Here is a 24,764-nt window from a genome sequence, read left to right as displayed (position 1 = left end):
GCGGTCGCTCCGGCCTCGCTGCTGCCGGTGGCGGAGAAGAAATCACATCCTTTTTTTGTTTATTTTTGGCGTTTCTTGTTTCCGTCTTTTCCCCCTTTCCCTCCCCCTGTGTGTGTTAGGCGATCTGCAGTTAACCTGTGAAAACGAGAAGAAGTGGTTTCAGAAATGTGAATGGGTAGGGCCGGGCCACTGGCGGTCATGTGTGACCTTTGCCGTGGATTTGGAGGCAAGAGCTGGAGGATGCTGCATGTGCTTTCCAAAATCGCATGGCAAGCTTAAAAAGTGGAGCAGATGGTGATGGTAGTGCTTGTTATGGAAGAGGTTCACGGAAATCCTGTATTTCCTCTAGACAGTTTTTGTGTTTTTTCTCCTTGTTAAAGAGGTTATCGTTGACTTTTGGCAAGGAAAAGAATGTTGCTGCAAGTTGTCTTGCAAAGGAACGGGGTTATTTTGCCTTTCTACAGAGAAGGGACCCCCCCCCCCCTCCGTCACAGTTTTATGTGTCTGGATCTGTTTCTCCTTTGGGATTGACAGCACTAAGTGTCTTGGCATAGACAGAAGCTGCAGTATGCTTTATTTTCTTATTGCACACCTTTATAGTTGAATGTAACTAGAAAGGAGACTTGGAATATTCTCTTATCCCTCTCTATGCCAGATGTGTTTTTCTATCTAGTATATATTGTACTTGAAGCGTTAAAATCCCAGGGGGGCACGGAGGTGGGGATGTGAGGTGAGGTCTGCTAGTTACTTCAAACAATTCTCCCTGCTTGTACTTAAGAAGGAGAGAAAGGAACATGTTGTAAAAACAGGTGAGGAATATATAAAAGTGAAATATTAATGAACTGAAAAAGCTCAGACAGCAGAGACATTGTGCCTAATCATTCAGGACGGTTCATATCTTCTTTACAACTCTTCATTGTACGTGTGCCTGTACTACAAATGCAATTGGTATAAAGGATGGTAATGTTTGTATTTAGCTGGAAGTAGTAGTACATTTTGGGGTTTTTTTTGTGTTAGTGACCATCTCTGGAGTAGCTTCTTTTAGCTGTGATTTTTGAGGCTGCTGTAAGAAAGGGAATTATTACAGAAACAGTAAAAAATATTTCAAGAATGTTTTCTTGGAAATGTAAATGGGAAGGGCTGACTCAGATCTGGAATAACCCAGAGGAATAACTAGTCTTGGAAAGTCCTCTTAGATACATCATGATGATAACTGGGGTATTATTAATCTCTTGCATCCCAGAGAGCAACATCCCATAAATAGGCAGCACTGTCTCAGGAGAAGGCAGTAACATGCAGCTGTCCAGGATCTGCTGAATGTGAGACATAGAAACAAGGGGTATTTTCTCCAAACAGAGGTTCCTTTACCTCTTTGAGTCTGGAGTGCAGTGGTCCCTGTAGTTTGATTAACCTCCCCAGTTTGGAGTGGAAGGAGATTAAGTGAAGCAGCTTTCTGCCACAGTTTGGTGAGGGAATTTAGTTCAGTGGGAAAGTTGTCTGTCAGCCCACAGGGTGAGGTCCTGTAGTCCCTGGCAGGACTTTTTGGAGTAGCTGGTGGCTTGAGTAAGGCCTGCCTTCTGGAGAGCTCAGTGCAGGCCTGAGTAGGGCAATAGATAATGGGGAGCTGTACCAGAAGAATGACCTGGAATGGGACATAGGGCATATTCCACGTCTGCCTTATATGAGTTAGTGTTTGGTTTTTAAATACATTAGTCACAGAAGATGCTGAAAAAGTATCTTGTAGTCTCAGGTCTGTGTATGTGGTTGTGTGAGACCACGATCTCTTGTGCTGCGTAAGCTGTGTGTGGCTGGATTTCTCCTTTTTGATTAAAACCTAATGTCGCATGGAGCCTTTGAAGTTGACATTGAAGAAATTAGATTTGGCAGTGTTTTGGGGCTTTTCTTGCTAGAGTGTTTCATAAACCAAAAGAGAGATGTAGAGAAGTTGCTCCATTGGGAGAAATTCCCACTCTTCCATGAAAGTTCATTGAAGAAACTATGGCTTTGTTGGATTAGCCTACATATTTGATTGATACTAGTAAAGCATGACATGAAATAACATAACATTCATGTGTCAGTGAACGTATCAATGGAAAAGAAACCTTATAAACACGTAGTCAAATTAAATAGCTACCAGCTTGTTATGGTGAGGAACAGAACTATATTTTCTATCTTGTTACTCTAAGATGCAGTGCCTCAGGTCTTCCCCTTGAGAATAGTTTTGCTGCAGTTGGAGGGGCTCATCACCAGGTGGGAGGGAGGGAAACAAAAGGAAATACACAAATAATGGCTAGTAGGGGCTGGGTTTGTTTCCTGAGAAATGACTGCAGTTTCATCGGGTTTTGCTGTCAATATTGCATTTATTTGGCAGTTTTCTGCAGTGACAGTAAACTGGGTTACCTTGATAAAGTAAATATGCTTTTGTATTAGATTTTAGCTATTGAGTGTACTGGACTTCAGCTGTTGAGTGTACTGGCTGTATGAGATGGCATGTAAAATACAGAACTTGCAGGCACCTAAAATGTATATGGTCATTTGTACTGTAAGATTTAATGTGTATTCTCTGCTTCAGCAAGGGCTTGTAACTTTGAGAGTATGGGAGATGCAGCTGTATATTCTATAGGCATCAGTATTAAACCTCTATAGCTGTTTGCTAGTTAAATATGTGGTTACTTGTACTTGCTGCTTCTTGACTTGTTCTCACTGCACTACATTGTGGAGTATGTTGCTTAGATAATACAAACTCCATGACTGAGGGGCTGTAGTATCATTCTTCTATTGTACAGCAGTGAAATAATAGTAATAATACTTTCTATGAAGTCTACTGCCTTTGCTTGAAATGTGACTGTCCTGTAGAGGGAAAAGAAGATACAGGCAGGCAATAAGTCAAAGCAATGAAGTCCTGGATGTGAAAAAAGCAAGACTCTTATTAAATATGCGCTGTAGTCTTGTTGCGTGTGTTTTGTAATTCTGCACAAAAGGTAAAACACACTGTTGAGAGGGATTACCAGATCTGAGTGATGATGGTTTTGTATCCAAACATTGTGTGTTGCCTATAGATGGTGCTATGTTTTTGCCCTGATTATTGCTATGAAGGCCCACGTGAATGTTGAGGTATGGACATATAGTTCTTTTCCTTATACATGGGAAATTGAAGCAGTGGTGTGTGGAAGTCACACAGCTGATTTGTGATAAAGACAGTTGAATTGAAATATGCATCCCAAGTCCCACAGTCTTATCTTAATGGATTAACTGTGTTCATATAGTTTGTTTGATAACTTGGCATAGATGTGGAAACTTCCTACCGATCCAATTACAGGATTGTGTGTAAAGTTATGCAGCATTTTCTCAATAAAGACTATTCTAAATTACTATCAGATGATTTTTTTCAGTCTAGGCAAAAAAGCTTTTCCTGGATTTCATTTTATTAAGTTTGAGAGAAAGCAGTTTTGCAGTTGTAGAATGTAATGATGCTTTTACATTATTTAAGGAAATACCACTTAATTTTTTATAATGGTCTAGCATATCAGGAATTTGAGATCCAGCTCAGTCAGTGATGCTTCTGAGGAACACAGCTGTTTTCCAGTGTGAAGAACCAGTTGTGACAGACTAGTAGGAAGCTTTTAAAAACACTCTTTTATAAATTTTGGTAGTGCAAATCATTGTTTCTGAAAGTACATTGCTTTGTTCTAGTGCATATCCAGCTCTCACTTTTTTTGCTTATTTCATGCTTGTTTTTGGGTCCCTTTACTGATCCTTGTTTGATGTGCCGTCTTCATGGGATCTCTTAAAACCTTTTAATAGGAAAATAACAGCTCTAAGTGATCTAGTGATTTTGTATAGCACAGTGGGATTTAGATTTGGGTGAGAGTACAGAAGTATTCAACAGGTTTCTCATCTGTGTGTTGCCTGTGACATTGTCCAAACCTTGTCATTTACCTAAGAAACAATGTAATCTGTTCAGATGTCGCCTCTCAGTGATGTTAACCTGTCACTGTCTGCCATGCCAGCCACAGCTCACACTGAGAGAAAGATGGAGTCTCCCAGTACAGCCAGAATGTTGTCAGAGGGGTGTGTTGTGCTCAGGTGGCAGTGCCAGTCTCTGCCCACTCTGCCAGTATACAAATACACCAGCAGTTTTTGCTTTGTATTTTGTCCTGTCTACTAGGCAGTAATTTCAAATTCTGTAGTGTCTTTTAGCTTTAATTTAATGCAGTGCCAGTTTGTGGGATTATATTTCAGAACTACCTTGGCTCATTTGTTTATTAATTTAAAGTGTTTTGTGTTCATTTTTTTACTATATGACTGGTGAGGAGAGAGGAGCAAAGTTTTGCCATCTATTCTTGAGGAAGTTTTGGCCAGTGGCAGAACTGCTACTGATTTGAATAGGAGCCTTGGTAATTGTTTTGACAGGTTTTATGACTTTAAAATATGCTGGCTAGATTCTTGATGACCAACTGAACATCATGTGGCACAAAGGCAGTGGAAATAGAGTCTTGCCAAAAATAGATTGCCTTTCATTTTTTTTCATTACTTGTCACCATACTTATTACTTCATTCTGGGCAAGAATATACACAGAAGCTTTAAATGAGAATGTAGTGAATATATTGAAAGGATGAAAATGCTAACAAGCTAAGTTCATTTGGAGTATTCAGAAATATTAATAAACTGCCTTGGAAAGGAAATTCTCCAATAATATATTCATGTTTTTTTTCTCTTGATTTTGCTGAAGGAGGTGAGTGGCAGAAAGTGGCAATAGGAAAAATGATGTGGCTTTCTCCACATTTATTTCAAGTAAAGCGATGCTGCAAGATGATGTACATTCTTTCACATTCATTGAGACCTCAGATACCTTGAGTGCAGATCATGCCTTCAGCTGTGAGTGTAAGGTATCAATTAAAGTGACATGTTAAGCTTTTAATATCTCTTGATACTTAAACCAAGTATGTTTTAAGTTGGGCCACACAGCATCTGCAGGAAATGGGGTGTCCAAGTTGATATCATGTAGCATATTTTAGTTGCAATTTGCATGTAGAAGCAGAAACATTGTGGTATAATAGAATCATAGGCTCATTAAGGTTGCAAATCCAACCTTTTATTGACTACCACTATGTCCACTAAACCTTATCACAAAGTGCCATCTCTCTTTTTTTAATTCTTCCGGGGACTGTGACTCCACCACTTTCCCAGGCAGACTGTTCCAGTGCTTAACCACTTTTCCAGTGAAGAAGTTTTCCCTTATGTCTACTCTGAACTTCCCTTGGTGCAACTTCAGGCTGTCTCCCTTTGTGCTGTTGCCAGTTGCCTGGGAGAAGAAGCTGACCCACAGCCTTGGGGTGCCTCAGCCACAGCCTCCTTTCAGGTAGTTGTGGAGAGTGATGAGGTCTCTCTTGAGATTCATCTTCTTCAGCCAAAAAACCCCAGTATCCTCAGCTTCTCCCCACAGGGTTTGTGTTCCAGACCCTTTACTTGTTGCAAAACTACTTGGCTGTTTGTAAAACAACCCACCCAGCATGTGAAGGCACACATGCATGTCTTCCAGAGGCAGCCTTTGAAGGCATTCCAGTTGATTTCTTCTGTTAGAGGTTAATAAGCTGTCAGGGATTGTGGGCTGGGAGAGCCTCGTAGGTATCTCCTATCTGGTTTTGCTGTTTCCCAATGTAAGAGTAGATGTGGTATAAGGAAGGTGATAGCAGGCTCTGCCATCTCTATGAATAGCAAAATAGAGTGGTTTTGTTTTATGTGAATTTAAATTTTGAATTATGTGAATATGTAGTGTCTTGTAGCTGCAGTTAGTACTGAGGTTATATTGTGAGTAGGAGACTCAAGCATCCTAATTTTTTACGGTTTTGAACACATTTTTTCAATGTAGTGGCTGTGAGCTCAGAGAGAAATGTTTGCCCCATAGCCCAGTGGCAAAACTGCTACTGGTTTTAATGAAGCCTTGATTATATCCTTAAATAATATTTTAGTGTCTTGATTATACCCTTAAATAATATTTTAATATGTCAGTTTGCTTTGTGCAACATTTCTTTTTTTTCAGGGACTGAATTTCAAAAGTTACTGAGCTTTTACTGTTTTGATGGTTTTTGTTACATTATTAAATTCTTCATACTCCTAAAAAGTAGGTTATAAGAATGTTTCTTACAATAAGTGAGTCCAAAAGAGTAGGAATTTTAGAATGTTAAGACTGCAAATACAGTTGATATGAATGAGTTCTGTGTGTCTGAAAAGAAACTCCTTTGTATGTGTAGGTACCTATTCTATACTAATGGTGATTATGCAAGGGCACAACACAAGGCATTTAGAGATTTTATGAACTCTAGCTGGAGCAGAGATTCAAAAGACCAGGGTAGTTAAAATGATTACCTAGATTTAAACTTTTCAGAAATAGATGAATAATGGGAAAGTAGAAGGAAAAATATAAGATTTGGGAAAACTGTTTCAAAATAATATTGAGTGGAGAGTTGTGGAAAACATGCATACAGAGTAGAAGAGGAGGAAATAAAAGAAATATAAAGAAATTAGTCTGTCAGGTGGTAAGAGCTGACACCACAAATGCCTTCTTTTTATCTGCTAATCTTTATTTTATGGCTAGCAAACTCTGGGGCATTTGCTGAGACAGGGAAGAAAAAGACACAGGAGAGCTGGTAGGGAATGAAGGGAAAATCAGCGGTTCTGTTCTCCCAGATCTCTGCCTTTGTTCTACCACAACAAGGCTGTTAGTAGAAATTTAGGGATTTAGTCACATGAGCCACAAGATAATCTCTATTCTCTTTAAACCCTCATCCCAACATCCTGATCTTGGTCAATTATGTGTTTGGTGTCTGTCTGTGGCAGCATCTCAGCAGATTTCACACCAGTCTTTACTACTTGCTCATGGCCCTTAATAAGAGAGTAATGTACAATTGTCTGTTAATGATAGGTTTTGTTACAGATTAATCTTTTAACAGGCAGAAATCAGAACCAGAAGCTACAAGGCTGTTTTACACTGTCAGATCTGCAGCTCTGCAACACCTGTGTCTATTTTTAGTCGTTAGTTTTGCTAGTTAGTTCTTTTCATTGAGTATTCGGCATGAGCTAAGAACATGCAAATAGCCACCTCGGGTGGCTTAGCTAAGGGCCTAATAATTTATGCATCTGATTCCTCTTCGTCAAGAGACGCAGATCATTTTTACCTGTAATAGTTTCAATTTAAGAGTGCTAGCAGGTGAAGAAGACTGGGATGTTAATATGACTTGAATGAAGTGTTTAGCTAACCCAGTCTGTGAGTTGCTTACAGGGATACGTAATATTCCGAGACACTGTGGGAATAAATTTTCTGGGGTAAATACTGCATACGCGTGTGTGTGTGTGTGTGTGTATATATAAAAGACAAATGTTTTCAGTGGAAGAAGGTAAGCAATGGTGGTTTTGGTTGAAAGCTACATGGTTTTAATGTGAAATAGTGAATGGTTCAAAAAAAAAAAAAAGGGTTTCTTTCCTTTTCTTGCTTTAGTGGCAGTAACATTGAAACAGAAATACACTCTCAGATCTCCAAGCAGTTAATAATTGGGGGTGGGAGCAGGCAGAAAATAACGAAAGCAAAAAAAAAATACTACTTTTCCTGGTTTAAAAGAATTTATTTTGTTGTGGGCAAGATGCTTCTGAAAGCTATATATTGCAATGCACATATCATTTGTAGCCTTGGTTTGAGAGGGCCTTAGGATGATACTGTTTATTGAAGAAGGTGAGCAAGAAGTTACTGGTGGAAAAGGGTGTGAGAATTTTAGGTTTTTGTCTACTTTCTCATGCTTTCATTTGAATTTTACTGGGATCTTGCATTGTAGATGTTTTCATTGTGATTCTGTATGCTTTGAAAATGGTTAAGGGGGGAAAATGTATCTATAAAGAAGCAATTCTACTCGCATTAATGATTCTTATAGTTTGCATAGGACAATGCATGTGACTTCCAAAATGCTGAAGTTGAACACCACAGAAGCCATAAAACACTTACACAGCACTGTATCTTCTGCAGCATTTTCTAAATATAGACTAAATCCTTGTCATGAAGAGTTTGTATAGTTAAAACAAAACAAGACTTGACGTGACACAGAACAGCTTGAGAGGCATGAGAGCTGTAGGTGAGGAACTGTGAGAAATTGAACAGCTGTTTCAAGTGAAGGATCGAGAGGATGGTGAAGATGCCCACCCCCTTCAGTTGGAAAAAGAAAAAGGTAGTTTGAACTCCTTTTGTTGCCTGTTTTTTTGTTAGTAGGTTTTTAGAAACCACTATTTCTTTCTAATTTAAACAGTGAAAACAGTAACTATATGAAATCTGTAGAGGTTTTTTTTTAGTAATAAATAAGAAAGGAATTTAAAGCTGTTCTCAAATGCACATTTGTGGGTCTAGATCCTCAGCTAGTGTTATAGCACTGCTACCTTCAATGGAGCCCAACACACCTATTGCTTGTAGCTCCTGTTTCTTAGGCTGAGCAGTGGCTGCTGATGGCTGAATGAAAGAAGGATGGAGTAGGCAGAAAATGCAATAGCTTTTGATCTACAGTGCCTCTAGCACTCCTCCCTTGGGATGTTGTTTGTTCTTCTCTTGAAACTGGTTTACTCTCCTAGAAGTTAAAAATGAACCTTGCAAACATTTGGTAAATTATGCTGCTTGGACAAAAAATGAAAACACATTACAGGTAAGTTACAACTTACCCTGATTTTATATGGAAACAATACTTGCTTATCCTACCGTCCAAGATCCTACTGTACAAGCTGCACCAGAAGTTTTTGAACTTCTTGATTGCTTTCAGAGATATTTGACAAAAGAATGGAAGCCTTAAAAATTAGTTAAAGTTTTATTAAGTTTTGAGAAATTGGAGGAGAGAGCGACACTCATGTAAATTCTCTGGCTGAGAGAAAGGCTGTACGGTGACCTCATTTTATGATCAGTATCAAAGAGTCCACCTAGGAGAGGAGTCTTGTATGTGTCCTAGCTGCTCAGAGCTTCTTAGACATTGAAATGAACCAACCACGACATGCAAATCTGTAGGTAACTAGGCCTTGTTAGATCTGGCATTCATAATGGTATATGAGGAAAAAAAACCTGAGTGCTTTTCTTAAGTTGTTGTTTGTTTGGGGCTTGGGGTTTTCTTTTTTTAATGGTCTCTTCCTCCCTCCCCCTAGGTTATTTTTATATCAGCTTTTTTTGAAAGCGTGGGGTGGAGCACTCCTTCAGGGTGTTGGACTGACCCTGCCTGATGAGAATTGATTTGTTTAAGCCCTTATGCTGTATCCATTTACAACACCTGAAGATTTGCTTCTCTTTTGTGTTTGTTACTTACGTACCTGAAGTGCTCAAGGAAGCATGTTGCAGGCTTGAACCTTTTATTTAACTCAGCTTTTGACTAGGAAGATAGCAGGTATTGTGTTTTTTTAATTGGTCTGGTCACATTGACACTGAGCACATCTATCAGCAGCAGCAAAGAAGGCCAGACTTCTTTTTGTTCCACGGTGTCAGAAAAGAATGGAAAGCCCAAACAAACCCTGCTGTGAAGAAAGTGCAGATGAATTGGTTTTGCTTTGAACTAACCTGAGTCCTTGGAAGAATAGAAGCTGTGCCTACTTAGTGAGGTGTGTATTGGCTGGCTGGCCATAGTAATAACCGAGGGAAAGATCTGAGCTACAGATATTCCGCTGAAGATGGGAAACTAGTAATTTATGCTCTGTTGCCATTCAGCTTCTCTCTGGTACTTCTGGTTTAAGAAGGTGTGTTAAAAATAGAGAAGTAGGAGAAAAATTCAGAGGGATCTGTTTTTCTGTGCAATAGCAAAACACTTAGTAATTAGTAGTGAATGCAAAATCCAAATGTTTGTATTCAAATAGAGTGCATAACTACCAAAGCATTTTAAGTGGTTTGTTGCTCTCGTAGAAAATGAGCTTAGAAATAAAGCAAGGGAGTCTCTGTGTCAAATGAAACTTAATGGAACGTTATGTTTCAGTACTTCAGTCTTTATGCTAAGATTTGGAAAGCTTATTACTTTTCTCCACTGTACCTGAGCACAAATTATGGTGAAGAACATAGAGAAAAAATGTTGAATAGAGTGGCTATGAAAAATAACGATGTTGTGTAAGTGTTTGGCACAGTAGCAACATCCAAAGCCTCCTCATGTGTATGTTTATTTTGGAAAACAGTTTGGGCAGGGCAGTACTGTGATTATTCAAGTCATGTTTGGATATAAAATGAGCTTGGTTTGCTCTGTCAGGCAGTTGTCTCTGCGTTCCAGTGAAAAACATTTGCTGAGCTTGTGTGCAAAAAAGGCACCTGTTTATTGGAATGACAATTTCAGCTGAGGTAAACTGGTATGCAGGGTACAGCAAAGTGACTCAAGGGTGAGCCATCCTTTTTTAAGCTGGGATTCTTCCTTTGGCACTGTGACAGTTTTGCCTTTGCTCATGTTAGTTGTGCTTCAGTCAGTGCTGGTTGTACTTCAGCTGAGCTCTGGTTACTGTATGTGTGTGTTAGAAAGACCTTTTGTAATTTATCTATTATGAATGATGGTTATTGAGGAAAGTTATTTCATGGGCTACTTTATCATCTTGAATACAGCAGCTTGTAATACTTAGGGGTTTACCAGAGGGATTTAATGAATCTGTGACAATAGAAACAATTACAGGGGTGGTAGAAAGAATCCTTGAATGTATTATTTTTATTTCCCTGGAGTTAATCTTCACATATCAAAGTAAATTAACCAGAATATGCTCCGTGGATGTCTACTGGATTCCCAAGTCAAAAGCTATTATGAACAAAATGTGATTCTCTTTGTTCCCTGTCTTACAATCCTTTCTCAAAGTATGCTCCTAGTGAAGTCAATATAAGTGGACAGAGTAATATTCTGCATACATTCGTGGTATTAAGGGAAAGACACTGGGATATGTAGAGGGACTGAGATATGTACTGGGATATGCAGAGATAAAATTGTTTCAGGAGATATTTTTGCTTTTCTTCCTGAATCTTCGGCTCCTGCCACCCTCTCAGCCTCCATCCACCTGGCTGGTGTCACGAATCTTCATGCTCTTTGTTATCCCAAGCATTGGCAGTTCACGGCCTCTTGTCCGGGTTTCCATCCAGAGCTCAATCTGCATTTCAATCTGCAGCTTGCATGCTGAGCTACCTGCACTGGCTGTTTTCCTCAACACTACAATAGAGTTTTTGCATGCCTCACTTTGTCCATTAAATGCCCTGAGGGATTGCCAACGGAGTGGCATTTACTGAAGAGGTCAGGTTTGATGGAAACTGAAATCATAACCTGGCTGGAGATGAAACAGAATATATTTTGTGTTTATTTGCTTAGGAGTAGATACATGCAGAGATGAATGTCAGTGTAATCCTCAAACTGTTTACTATGTTGTGCTAATCTCTACAACTACATCTGATTACAAAAGAAAAAAAGGCCACTGGTAGGCTTTAAAAGTTTCTGCCATCTGTCCTGGTGCTTATCCTTCGCTCACCGTAAGGATGTATTGTGAGAGCCTCCCCGTGTATTGCAGCCTCTTAGGCTGCTTTTACCTTCTGTCTCTCTTTTGGACTCTGTTCAAATGGAGCAGCATGTGGATCTTCTGTTTTACCAGAACAATGGAGATCCTCATATCCTATGCTTCAGTTGCTTAACCTAGCAGCTTGGCATTTGGGACCTTCTTTTTATTGTGTAGCTCTTCACAACAGCTTGCAGTGGAGCTATCACAAGGAAGAGATCTTCTAGGTCTGTTCTAGCAGGAGGAATGGTGTGCTTTCCTGCTCCTTCATCCTTGGCATTTTAGCGCTCGTGGAATGGTTTCACCCTGCGTACCCTTGTTAGCTGAGTGCATCTGCAGATCCCCACCACGTAAATGACTGTACCCTTTGGGTGCGCTCTGGGTCAGGCTCATCCTTTGTCCTCATCTGACACTCACTGTTTCTGTCTGTTGGGGAGATCTGCCTAGATTTGAAACCACAGAAGGAGGGGGATAGCCTATACTTCTAGCAGGACGGTGGCTTTCCTGCAGCTCCTGGGCTGCTTTCTGGTGTGCATGAGTTAGTGTAGTTGAAAGGAATATGATTACCTGTGATTGTGAGGAAGAACAGACTGATGTCTTTGGGAGAGCTGAGGAAGGTGCACAATTTACAGCAATGTTGTTCATGCTGAAGTAATTCATTCATCTAAATCACATTTTGTCCATGTACTAAGTAATAGTATGTTATTAAAGCTAGTAAAAACCACCATGGCTTTTGAGAAAATATTACCATTACTGAAAAGCTGGGTTAAGCTCTCCCTAAATCCAAAAGTAGTTCAGGCTGTTAATGGGTTTCAGGACTCTTCCTTAGAAAGCGCAGACCAGGCAAGTAATGGAGATCAAGAAAATAATATACAGATACCAAATCTGAGAGCTAATCCTTGTGTTTTTAAATATTCAATGAATAATTTAACAAAATATTTTAAATATTTAAAGTGTATTTAAAGCACCGTTTCAGCAATTCCTGCATCTTTGGAATTTTCTTTCTAATCTTCTTGGTTCATGATAGAGGTTTCAGGTATGCTGTTATTTCCACCCCTTAGGTTATAATGAAATGAAGTATTAGTTCAAGATATGAAATTCTGGATGTCACTGCTTGGGCACAGTTAGGCATAGATACTTAAAATATTTTAATTTTATGGTGGAAATCCCTTATAATAAAGTCGTGGTTTTCAGAAGAAAGGCTGGACTTAATTGGAGTTATTCACACAACTTGATGGGAGGAAAGAGTGCTCTTAAAAAATACAATAATCAAGTTTTAAAGATTTTTTGCTTAAAAAATTCTTGCCTCCACAATGTATATATTCTCTTGATCAGTTGCAGTGTGAAAAATGGTATTGGTAAGGTTTTTTAATGCTTAGTATATATTGTCTTTGTTTATTGTTTGTCACTGGCTGTGGCAAATGAAAGTAGCTGCAGGCAGTATAAAACAAATACATTTAACATGCTCTTCAAGCAGTGAGTATGTAAACTTGAACCTTCATGCCAAAGTCTGCGTTGATGATTTAAAGTTAAAAGCCTGTATGTTCTAAAGGGAATTCAGGACAAGTTGATGGAAGTGAAGTCCAATGAGTGTTACCAAGTATGCAGAAAGTCTGGTATGACAATGGTAGGAAGAATATTAGGGGTGGGGGAGGGTGGTATCTTGCATTCTTCCTGAGCATAAGATTTTGCATGTGCATGAGGTGGGCGTGTGGCCTGGCTGCATGGTAGAAATGGCTGCATCAGATCCAGGTTCTGCATTCACAAAGCATCCTCAGAAGTGTTTAAAATTGTAGAAATTAAGAACTGAAAGTCTCAGTGAGGACTGGTAATGTCTGCAGTGCCCAAGGTAATGCAAATTGCATGAGCTGACAATCTTATTCTGTGAGCTCAGGGAATGCTGCTGATCGTCTTTTTGTTTTTTGAACTTTGATAATCCACTGTCCCACGTGGCTAAACAACGGAGAAAGATCTTGTTTTCTACGTATCTAATGTTGGCAGCAATTTCTTGGCAGCTGAATTAATTTCAGGTTCTGCAACATGACTTCAGTTTAACATTAGATTTCTCATAGCTAATGGTATTTTAGCCTCTCAACTCTATTCACAGGAAGAAAAAATCCTCTCTCTAGAGGTATTTGTGTTTTACATCTGATCTCCCCTATTTTCTTATATAGCATGTCACAGTTTGACCCTTTAATAGATAGAGGTGTGAAAAGCACTGTCATGACTAGTAGCGCTTCTTTTCAAAAATCAGTTCTTAAACTTTGAGATTCTACATGAACAAAAAGGTTGTTGGTGTATACATAATAAGAGGAATTCAATTTCAGAGTGATCTGTGCTGCATAATAAGATGAACTCACTTGTACAGAGTTCATTTTAATAAGTTGAATGAAACATTGCACGAATAAGAAGCAAAGATTTAGGTGTCCCTTAAACTACATTAGAAAAACAGTGACTCACTGAAGTAGTGGGTAACCAATCCCCATGTCATACAGGGGGTGAGGCTACAGTGTGTCCCTGCAGGGGGGAGTACCGAGCAGAAATAAAGGTGTTTTTTGTTCTGTATATTTTGTTAGTGTGGCTTGCTGGAACAAGTCAGTTTGGTGTCTTATATTGAAAAATAGGATGTCCTCTTGTGGAGGGTTTAAAGAAAATGAGGGAAGCTTATTCAAAAGTCAGAAAATGTTTTACCCTGAGAAGTTAAAAAAGGTCTGCTTGTTTGATTTAAAAGGAAAAAAAAAAAAAGGAACTTAATGAATACAAGAATGGAAGTGCAAGTGTAGGTGAGAGAAAGGCTCTTGAAATAGAGTGGTGTTTAGTAGCTGGAAGTACAAAAAGTATTTCTATAAAACCTGTAATCTGAATATGAAGGAACTAATGTGTGTAGACTGTTATATAGGAGGTTGGCAGCAGTGCTTATCTTGGTTACTCCATCCCTAAAATGTGAGAATAATAGAACTATTCCTAGAATGCACACAATCACACGGTAAATTTTATTTTAAAGACTCTGTGATGGATAGATTAAAAAAGTAATTATTTTAGGAGAGCCCAGGTATTTTCTGTTTAAAATATTTTTTAAATGGAAGCATTTTTCACTGTACGTGCTGATTACTCGGTCTGTTAATTTATTTTTTTTACAGCTTAGAGTAGGGAAATGATCTAGCCTCTTCCATCTTCATGTTCTTACACATGAGGACAGACTTAATGGAAAAGTTGATGGAGAGAGGTTAATTAATTTAATTGGTTTCCATGGGACTTACAAAAATAAATATGGATACAGTTAATTTTCTTATAGAAGGCTGTTTTCTCTAAGCTGATAGAGTGAGTTAAATTTGGCTTAAAATCTGTTTGGAGGAACTTATTTTGATGTGGCCTAAGAGATAGTTCATGTTTTTGGGGTAAAAGAGGGATCTAGGACCTTAAAAGTGCTTTCCTCCATCCTTGGCAGCAAATGTCATCCCCCAGACCAGTGCAGAAGTGGCACCTATGTCGTGTGCCAGACTGTGCTCGAGAGGAGGTGTTCAGCTGCTATGTCTGTGATCACTGAGCAGCTGTTCTGCGTCTCCTGCAGGTGACAGGCCAGATGGAAGTGTCTCCTGTGCCTGGTACAGCCCACAGACTGTTCTCTGAAAGGTCCACGTGGCTGGCCAGTGCTCATGGTAGGCTTCTCCTGCTGGTATGAGTGGGTTTTCTGAAAGCTTGCAATGCTGTTGCGTGTGAGTACACTTAAAAGCCTTGCTTTCCTGAGAATGCTGAATGAAAAAGATCAGGCATCTTTCTTACTCAGGAGCTGAGTGATTATGAAGTTTTCTAACCAGAAGCTTGTGTTTCTTCTCCCTCACCCGTGACTGCAACTGTTTTCCATGTTATCTGCTGGATTTTTGCCTTTTACATCTGTGGATGCATGCAGTCAGTCAGTCCCTATCCCACGTTAGCATTCTGTGCCAGGAGGAGCCCTCGGAGACCATGGCTTAGCTCTCCTTAGGGTTTGCTGTACAAGCCTGTTGTTAGACAAAGCTTCACATTGAATTCACATTTTCATTATGAGAATGTGCACCTAATTGGTTCTTTCAGCTAACTGAAATTAAAGATGGGTGGCATCTGTTTAATAAAGTCTATTATCATCCGGAGATTAAAGAGGGAAATATTTCTACTTTGCTGTATCTTAGTGTATCAACTCAGTGTTTCTGTAGGGGCTTCAGTGCTGGGCTGGACTTGTATAAGAAGTTTTATGCAGTCAGTACATATCTTGACACTGTTATGAACATGTGACTGTATTGATATTTTCTTGGCTTCTAGCGGATATCTAAATATGGTACCTGTAAATTTGAACATACAGAAAATGAAGGTGTGTGTTACCAGTTTTTCATCTGAGCTGTCCCATACACAGACCCTAATTTAACCAGGTCTCTCTCACTTACTTCCACCATGGTTCACTGTACTTTTAGGAACTTAGCATATGATATTTTTTCTTTATTTATTTCCTGGTACTTCAAAAGAAATCTTTGTGCTGAGAGCTATAGTCAAACACATTGACACAAACTGATAAAGTATGTAGGTACTTGAGGAATACTGTACGTTGTCCTCAACTTTGCTGCAGCTGCATTATTCAGAAGTTTGTTGTGGAAGCATTTCATGGGGTGAAGTGTATGGAGGACATATGGCGTGTTTCTTGGCAGACTATGGACTTCTGATGTTCTTGTTTATAAGCACAGAAATGCTGGTTTCTTTATATAGGTATTGTGTGTTTGTGTATGTGAAAATATATGTATATATATGTGAGAGCTGATTTTGTACGACACTATTGCAGAGTAAGTGTTGTAAGGTATAATTAGACAAGCTATCATTAAACTACTACTGAGTTCTGTAGTTCAGGATTATACGTTATTTCGTTTTGGATTGAGGCCATTTCTCTCATGTGGTTTCCATGTCTGTGGTTTCTTGTTCTTCAAAATACAGGTAAAGACTCAGCAGACATATACAGCTAATAACATAGAGAGAAATTAAATATTTTAATGACTTGAAGCGTAAAGCTCCATCCATTTATTTCTTTATTAAAACACTATTTAATACTTAATCTATGCTAATGAAATATGACAAAGATGAAATCACGAAATACAGCATCTGTGGCAAAGCTGAGCCTGAGATGTTTAGGATATTGTAAGTAAAGGGTGTGTTTAAGGCTGCCCTTTGTGCATCAGCTAAAACTACTGGAATGCTGTGTCATAGCAACAGACTATAGCGGGAGCACTGGCTTCTGGTTGAGAGGTTGCTTGTGAGTGTTTTGGTGACTGAGGGATTTTGGTGGGGTTACCCTGCTCCAAGACTGTCCTTGTTTCTGCCCAGTCAGCTGTGGTGGATAAATTCTGGGACTGGTTTGCATCATCCTCTTCAATACCATAGCTCAGGTTATAGGAAGAGAGGGATTCTCAGGACGTGGGTGGTGTCTGTGAGAGAAATGGAAATGTGCCCTTATGGAAAAGTGTGGACAATGAGCGATATAGCTAGAGAGGGACAGCATTAAAGGGCCTGTGAGGAAGAAATGGAGAAATTTGGTGTCAATGGAAGAGAGATGGGTGCACGTGTACATTTGGGTTATGTGCTGGGAGCTTGATAGTGTCTTAGGGGATGACGCTAGAACTGCTGACCTCGAATGATGCTCCTTTTGCCACATCACAGCTGGACAGCTGTGGCTCTTTGGAATTAAACAGTTCAGCTGGGGACCAGGAGAGGCTTTCAGAGAAAAGGCAGTGTCAGATGAATAGCTGACAGTGAACGTTGCTTCACTTCTCTTTTTATCAGGAAAAAATTCTGAGCAGACATAACTCACACTGTGGTTGTGCATATATGCTGGGCAAAATGTACATATTTACATAAGCTTCAATCCTTTTGCATGCGTGATTGTTATGATAAAGGTATTTATTACTGCATGGTGAAAATTGTGTGTTCAGTTTGAATAAATGTTTTTGTTGGGATTTCTGCAGTAGTGATCTTAGAAATTGTGGGGTTTTTTTAGATTTACTTTTCTCTGTGAACTGTGGCGTAGTTAAAGGTGGCTTAAAGCTTAGGAACAAATACTTGTTCTGCTATAAGAATAAGTAATGCTTTATTAAAACAAACAGTGTATATTTTTCAACTACTTTAAAACCTTTCCTATCTCCTTACCATAGCAATAACTTCTAGTGCTTACACAGTGCTTAACTTTTCCAGAAGCACTTTACAAATATTAATAAATTGTTTTCCTAGGTTGAAAAAGCTGCACAGTGCAGACATGTGGGTGGGAGCAGTTGGGGACAGACAGGCCACCAGAGAGTGTGTCTTGCTACACCTCTTTATTTCCTGTTGAAAAGGTGATTTTCTATGGTGCCAGCCACCTTTCATTGTCCTTCCCTCTTGATAGCTCTTGGGGAATCCACCCTGTATATTTCTTAATGAATCTCTCCTCTGAGAATACACCATGAAGTCTTGCCTCGTGTATAGTTTTAGGCCCACTAAGATTTTCACTGGAAAACAATTAGTACTGCTATATTCTCATAGAGTGCATCAAACTAGGGGTGATTAGCATTTGTGTGGTGTTTTCCAAATAGTGATCTCGAGGAGTCTAATGAAGTTGGCATTTCCCTATTTTGGAGCTCTATAAAAAAATTAAAGTTCAGAGAAGACAGAATTGGAAATAGAGTATTGGATTTCTGGCAAATAGCTTCTCCTTAAGTGAATGAGTAAGATTGTCTTAATATGGAAAACAGACGTGCTTTGAATTATGAAAAAGAATAAGATTGCAGGAGTTAAGAGGTGCAATATATTTCACATCCAAGTCAGAGGAAAGGAAAAGCCAATATGCATGCATGTTGAATTGGGATCTCAGTAAGATAGTGAGTGCATGCACGTGAGAACTTCTATGGAAATGAATTGCTATTTAGTTTCCTTTATATTAATTAGCAATGGCCAAGTCAGTTAACTGAGTAGCAACAACCAAAAATATTGTCTCAGACCACACCCATCACCATTGCCCCATGCACTGCAGTGGACTTCGTGTTGAGTTTTGGCAGCAGAGGAATTGGCACAAATCTGTTTAAGTCCCAGTTTTGTTACCAAGCACATTAACCTGCGTTCCTCCTGAGCACTTCAGAAGCACTGAAATGCCTCTTTCCAGTGCTCTTTTTTCACTGGTACATCAAAACCAGGACTGCTGCTGCCACAGAGTCTCCTCACCTCCAGCTGCCAATTACAGGCTGTCTTGGGGTGACTCTGTGATGTGTATCCTTATCACTACCCCATGCCCAGAAATTAATTTTGTGCCTTTCTGTGCCTTTAAACTGAGCCTGAGAAGGGGGAGGAAAACCTGAGCAAAACTTCTTCAAAGCAGTTTGCAGCTTGTTCAAGGTCGCACAGAGATAGGGACTTTGTTTTCAGCTGCGGCAGCAGAGTGAGAGTGGGGAAGGCACACTGCTTGCTTTTGGCCAGTTTTTCAGCTCCTTTTCCTTTCTCCGGAGAGACACGGAGAGTTGAACTTTTCTTTTCCTGGGACTTCGTTTTTTTTCTTTTTTTTTTCCTCTGCTGGGCAGTTTCAACATCAGAATACATCGGGAGGAATTTCCACCGAGGCCTTGGCCCTGGAGGGGGGCCCACCACCCCGTCCCAGCTCCACGGAGGGGGAGAGAGACATCTGCGGAAGGAGTCTGAAATTTTCCCAGGTTTCTCTCAGCAGAGCGAGAGGTTTTATTATTTAGCATTATTATCCTTTTCCCGTGTGTTTGTTAAATAAATAGTTTTTATCTCTTTCACTTTCCTTCGAGGAAAAAGTTTCTTTTTTCCCGAACCTGGTGGGAGAGGGGTGGTTATAGCCTGCTTTCTCTCAGAGGATATATTTCTAAGTTTGGCCAAATCAGCACACAGGCATATCTTTAGTGTTGTCCTTCCTTGCATTTGGTCAGGTGTGGTGGTTACGTGTGCCCTGGGCTCCCTCTGATCTTCTGCAGTAGTTGCCTGGACTGCATCTTGCAGGTTTGAGTGGGGTTTTTTTTGTTCATCTTGCCCCGTCCTGTCCAAGGAGAACAGGATGTCATTTCCAGTGATCCCACGGGGACTTGGGGTTGAAAGATTGAATAGGAAAGGGAAGAAGTTGTCAAGAAAGGAGGAAATTCAGATGAATTAAGGAAAGGAGATTAATGTTCAAATGAGTCAGCTTTTTTTTTTATCTGGTATTGGTTTTTGTGGAATAATGTCTGATACAGATTCAGGAAATGGTATTGGTATTTAAACCAAAAAAATTGCTTGGCTTTCTATTTAAAGGAAATTTTTTTTATCTTTTAGAAACAGAAATTTGATTAGCTGATGATTATGAGAAATGATTATTTCTTGAGAATTCAAACTGACTCAGCTGAAATGATCACAGGATCATAGAATACCAGGCTGGAAGGGACCTCAAGGATAATCTGATCCAATCTTTTCTTGGCAAGAGCACAGTCTGGGCAAGAAGACCTAGCACCTGGTCCTGCTGAATTGGAAGTGTCCACTGTTGGGTAACCCTCCACTTCCCTGGGGAGGTTATTCCAGTGGCTGATGGTTCTCATTGTGAAAAATTTTCCTCTTGTGTCCAACTGGAATCTCGCCAGGAGTCTTCTGGTTCTTATCTTGGAGGCAGCTAATGAACATTTGTTGCTGCTCTGGTAGGCCAGGCTTATTCTCCAGTTGGGTGCAATGGCATGAATATTGCCCCTTTGGACCCTGCCTCCTGAGCCCTCCAGTTTAAAGCCTGCCTCAGCAAGTTGGCCGGTCTGCTGCCAAACATTCCCTTGCTTCTTCTAGTCACATGGATCCCATTCTTTCCTAATAGACTGTAGTCACTGAAGATAACTATTGATGATAATTATTATTGATCACAAAATCGTAAGAGTGGACCAGGTTGCAAGGGACCACGGTGGTCATGTGGTCTGACCTCCCCGCTCAAGCAGGGTCATCTTAGAGCACATGGCACAGGGTTGTGTCCAGATGGTTCTTGGATAACTCCAGTGAGGGAGACTTCACAGCCTCTCTGGGCAATCCAGTGCACAGTCACACACACAGTAAAGTTCTTCCTCATGTTCAGATGGAAGTTCCTGTGCATCAGTTTCTGCCCGTTGCCTCTTGTCCTATTACTTGGCACTGCTGAGAAGAGCCTGGATCCATCCTTTTGACACCTCTCTTCAGATGCTGACAGGCATTGATGAAGTCCCCTTTCAGTTGCCTCTTCTGAAGGCTGAACAAGTCCAGCTCCCTCAGCCTTTCCTTGTACTAGAGATGCTCCAGCCCCTTAATCATCTTTGCTGGACCTGCTCCAGGAGCATCTGCCCCTTCATCCAAGTCATGGATGTCTTGCTAAAGACCCTGAAAGTTGAGATTTAACAAAATACTTGGATAGGATGTTGACATTAAATACCCCAGTCATCAGTGTTTTCTTCAATTTTTGGTTTGTTCCAAATTCTGGCCTCTGCAACTGGTAATGGGCCAGGTATCTGCAATTCTTCGTATCCCTAAGAAATGAGAGCTGGGGACATAAATCACTGTGTTGTGAAGTACCTTAAAGTGTGCTGAAACCCCATGGATTTAGAGATTTTGATCATTATGTGCAGCAAAATGATTACCTTCAAATGACAGTGGGATTTTTTTTCTTAATTGAAAAAGACGGCTAGACTCTAACAGCATAATTAGCATAGATTATCTTCAGTGTAGGTCTATTTGTGCTTTTACTTTAAAGGGCACTTAAGGATGGATGAATATCTGTTGTTAGAGGCACCTTGTTGTTGTAAAAATTATAACCAGCTGGAAAGCTAACGTATATATACACAGGTTAGTTGCAGATAAAAGCTCACTTTGCTTTTTAGGTTTTGGTTTTAGTACTCTTTGTTGCTTAGGGTTGTTCTTGTCTTTCCAAGTCTTCTCCATTTTTGTGTGCATAGCTTTCCTCTATGATAGTACGTACTAATATTTAGGATTTATTTTTTTTGGAAAAAAGCTGAAGCAGCTAATAATTTTTTTAAAAAAAAGACTGGTCTCAATAGGTGTAATTAAACACCCAGTTTGTCACCTCAGTAGACAGCAATTTTACTCTTGTTCTAGTATCTGATGGCACTATGTCTGGCCACACTTGATTAACATGTTATCTGAACATTTTATCTGATCTGAGTAGTGCACTTCTTAAGTTGGTCTTTGGATTGCTAAGTTCATCCATTGTTTATATGAATATAAGCAATGCAGTGTCACACATAGGCCTATACTTTCAGTCTTAATTCAGAGAAATAACTCTGCTTTTCTTTCTATCTACTTACACTGAAAACTTGGCTTTGGAGCATTGGATGTTCTCTTTCTTGTTTTGGCAGCTGAGGTACTGCAAGAATGGTAAATCCTGTGATCGGAGAAGGCATAAGTTTTTTTAAAACGTGAGGTTCTAATTGCTGCTTATTAAGAAGGCTGAATTTCCATATTAGCTAACAGGAATAAAAAAAAAAAAAGGGACATGGTGCTGAAATCTCTTATTTACAATCCTAAGCTTTTTAATTATCTGAATATCTAACCTGATTTGTTTGTACAATTTTTTAGAAAATTATCAGAATAGTGTTGTGGATAGTAGCCCTAGAAGCTTAACAGAAGTTAAAACATCTCTGCAGCCTAAAAACATACATCCTGGGATAGTAGAATATCAGATATCTCAAAAAACATGCTTGGGCTATTGCATATACAAATCATGTTATGATTCCTACTATCTAAATAGGCACGATGTGGTTGATCAATGGTCAGTCGGGTTGCTTGGAACACCTGCAGTAGTGGGAAGACTGATAATGGGTAAAATTTTGTCTCAAATTTAGGCTATTATGAGCCTGCAGTAACTCTGCCAAGGACAGTAGGGTTATTCTATGTTTATGTCCAAATAGATGATTATCCAATTAGTTCAGTAGAAGAAAGACTAGAAACCATTGAACTGAAAGATGTTTGGCTTTATCAAAGATTTTGATATTCATGGTTAAATACTAAAATATGAATGGATATAGAAAAAAAAGAGTGCTAGGAACAGCCTGTTTTTTCTAGCTGTCTCAATGTTGCTATCAGTATAATGGTGAGATAGGTGTTTTTCTTCTGTGTTGGGGCTTTCCTTGTGGAAGCATTGAGTGTAAACACTGCATACCCAAGCAATTTTTGCAATTTAAATTGTGGGATGTTTTCTATCAGGAAATGTCACTGCACACTGCCTGCTTGAGGTCAGCGAGTTAAATATTGGAGTTGGATTCTAACAGGGCTGGATAATTTAATAACCTGTAACAGCATTAGCAGTTATGCATGCAAAGATAAAGGTTATCACACTTTGCTCTGTAAGCTGATTGCAGTGGGGACCTGTGGGGCCTCTTCTTTTCTCTGTTCACTTTAGAGCATCACAAGAGCTGCGCTCTTAGAGTTGAACCACTTTTGTAAAAAGAGAAATAGTAGACTTAAAAGTTGAGTGATCTCAGTTTATGCAGTGAATGTTGCATCACTCCATCTATTCCAGGGCTTGAAATGCAGAGATGTTACAAGAGGGTTGGTGCAGCACCATGGGGAGGTTAAGTGCTGCGCCTGACTATTGCTGAAAACATTATTTAGGGTAAAGGAATAGGAGCAGCTTCATATGAGTTAGAGAATTTACAAGTGGATTAACAACTCCTAATCTCTATGTCAGTACAGATGGATACCTTGATAGAGGGAATCTGGTAAAAGATGTCCAGAACTGCCATACTGAGCCTATTACAGGAGCTAATCAGAGCTGAAGAGCTTTAATCCATTTGTTTGCTACAGAAAAAGTACACACAAGGAAATATAGAATAAAAATTGAATTTAAAAGTGAGTAGCATGTTTCTTGTGTTTTGATTTATCATACTTTTAAAATAAAATTTGCAGTCAATTAGTGATGTGAGAGAAGGAGGCAGGGTACATGCTCCTGACAGCTTGGGAGAAAAAACCGTTCTGCTTCTTAGTACCTGCTTATTGAGGACTGGCTGCAATTTTAAAGCATGTTCTCTGTAGATCTGGACTTTATGAAAGAATGTTGAGCAGAAGGTACCATGTTCTTTGGAGATTAATTGATGCTAAAACCCACTGATCCAGCAGGTGAGTATGTGCTGAAATGTATTAAACTTTTATAACCAGTCTTGCTATATAGAAGATTTTGTTATAGTTAGGTTTTTAATGCTTGGGGGGAGCTGTTGGCCTAAAATAGAGTTACCTTGTCACTCAAAATATTTATTCTCATAGTCTGTTCCTCTCTTTATGTTACATTGCTACTATTTCCCCCTCATGTTTTGCTGAAGTCTATTTCCTTCTTTACATTTCCTTTTTTCTTCTACATTTCCAGGATGTAGAAGGAATTAACAGGGTGATGAAGGAATATTGGAAGTGGTTGTTGTTGTCTACTGACCTTGCAGTAAACTGAAATATGGGCTCTTTACTAAACCAAATGGAAACAATTGCCAAAAACGCCCATCTATGTTCTGTCTCAAGCCATTTAAAGTTGAACTTTATCACTCATTGCATATTCCAATATTAATTGGAGCCTGCCTGGGCTGAGATGCTTTACTGAGGACAAAGCCCTGATGTGTGGGCTATTGCTCTGCAGCACATCTGTCTTAATCATTTGGTGCATTGGGGCTGCAGGCCCACCTAACATTACTCACTGTCCTGATCAACAGATACTTCAAGGAGACTTGGCATGTGAATAAGATAAGCTTTAATGTTGTGCACATCTAATGGATTAGTGAAGAAAAAAAAAAAGCATAGGTTTTTTGTTTCATTTTATAGAAAACTAGTTAGATCATTGCAGAGAGACTTAGGGTTCCCCCCCTTTCCAACTTTTCTTGATCTTGTAGTCAAAAAAAAAAAAAGCTGGGGATGTGCAGATGTCTTAAGCTTCCCAGTAACAGGGATTCTCTCCCCCCTTTTCAACCTTAAGCTGCAGAGCAAAAAACAATCCCCTCATCTAATTGAGTATCTAACTCCTTTTTAATGCAATTACAGTTATTGTAATTCTCATGTACTGAAACTAGTCTAGTGGTCTGTTATGGGACACAGTAAATGACTTCTTATATAGCTGTGATTGATCTCTCAGAGAATATGTAGTTTGTCTGGTGCCAGTGTGAAATGTCAGGAACAATGCACAGAAATCAGCATTTCAGCATGGATTTTTACGTAAGTCTGAAACTGCAGGGAGCTTTTAAATCTGATTGCTTAGATTAGAGGCATA

The 24,764-nt window shown here is 39.5% G+C and overlaps 1 protein-coding gene across 6 annotated transcripts in view; it reads left to right on the top strand.

Moving 5' to 3' along the window:
* Nucleotides 1-24,764, top strand: part of CCSER1 (coiled-coil serine rich protein 1) — a 629,908-nt gene that overhangs the window by 668 nt on the left and 604,476 nt on the right. The window lies entirely within an intron of this gene.

The sequence above is a fragment of the Corvus kubaryi genome, unplaced genomic scaffold (assembly GCF_017639235.1).
Source record: "Corvus kubaryi isolate FWS band 111438036 unplaced genomic scaffold, C.kubaryi_AGA036_p1.0 71, whole genome shotgun sequence".
Taxonomy (NCBI): domain Eukaryota; kingdom Metazoa; phylum Chordata; class Aves; order Passeriformes; family Corvidae; genus Corvus; species Corvus kubaryi.
Note: the sequence above shows the minus strand (reverse complement) of the source record. Positions and strands in the feature narration are given on the sequence as shown.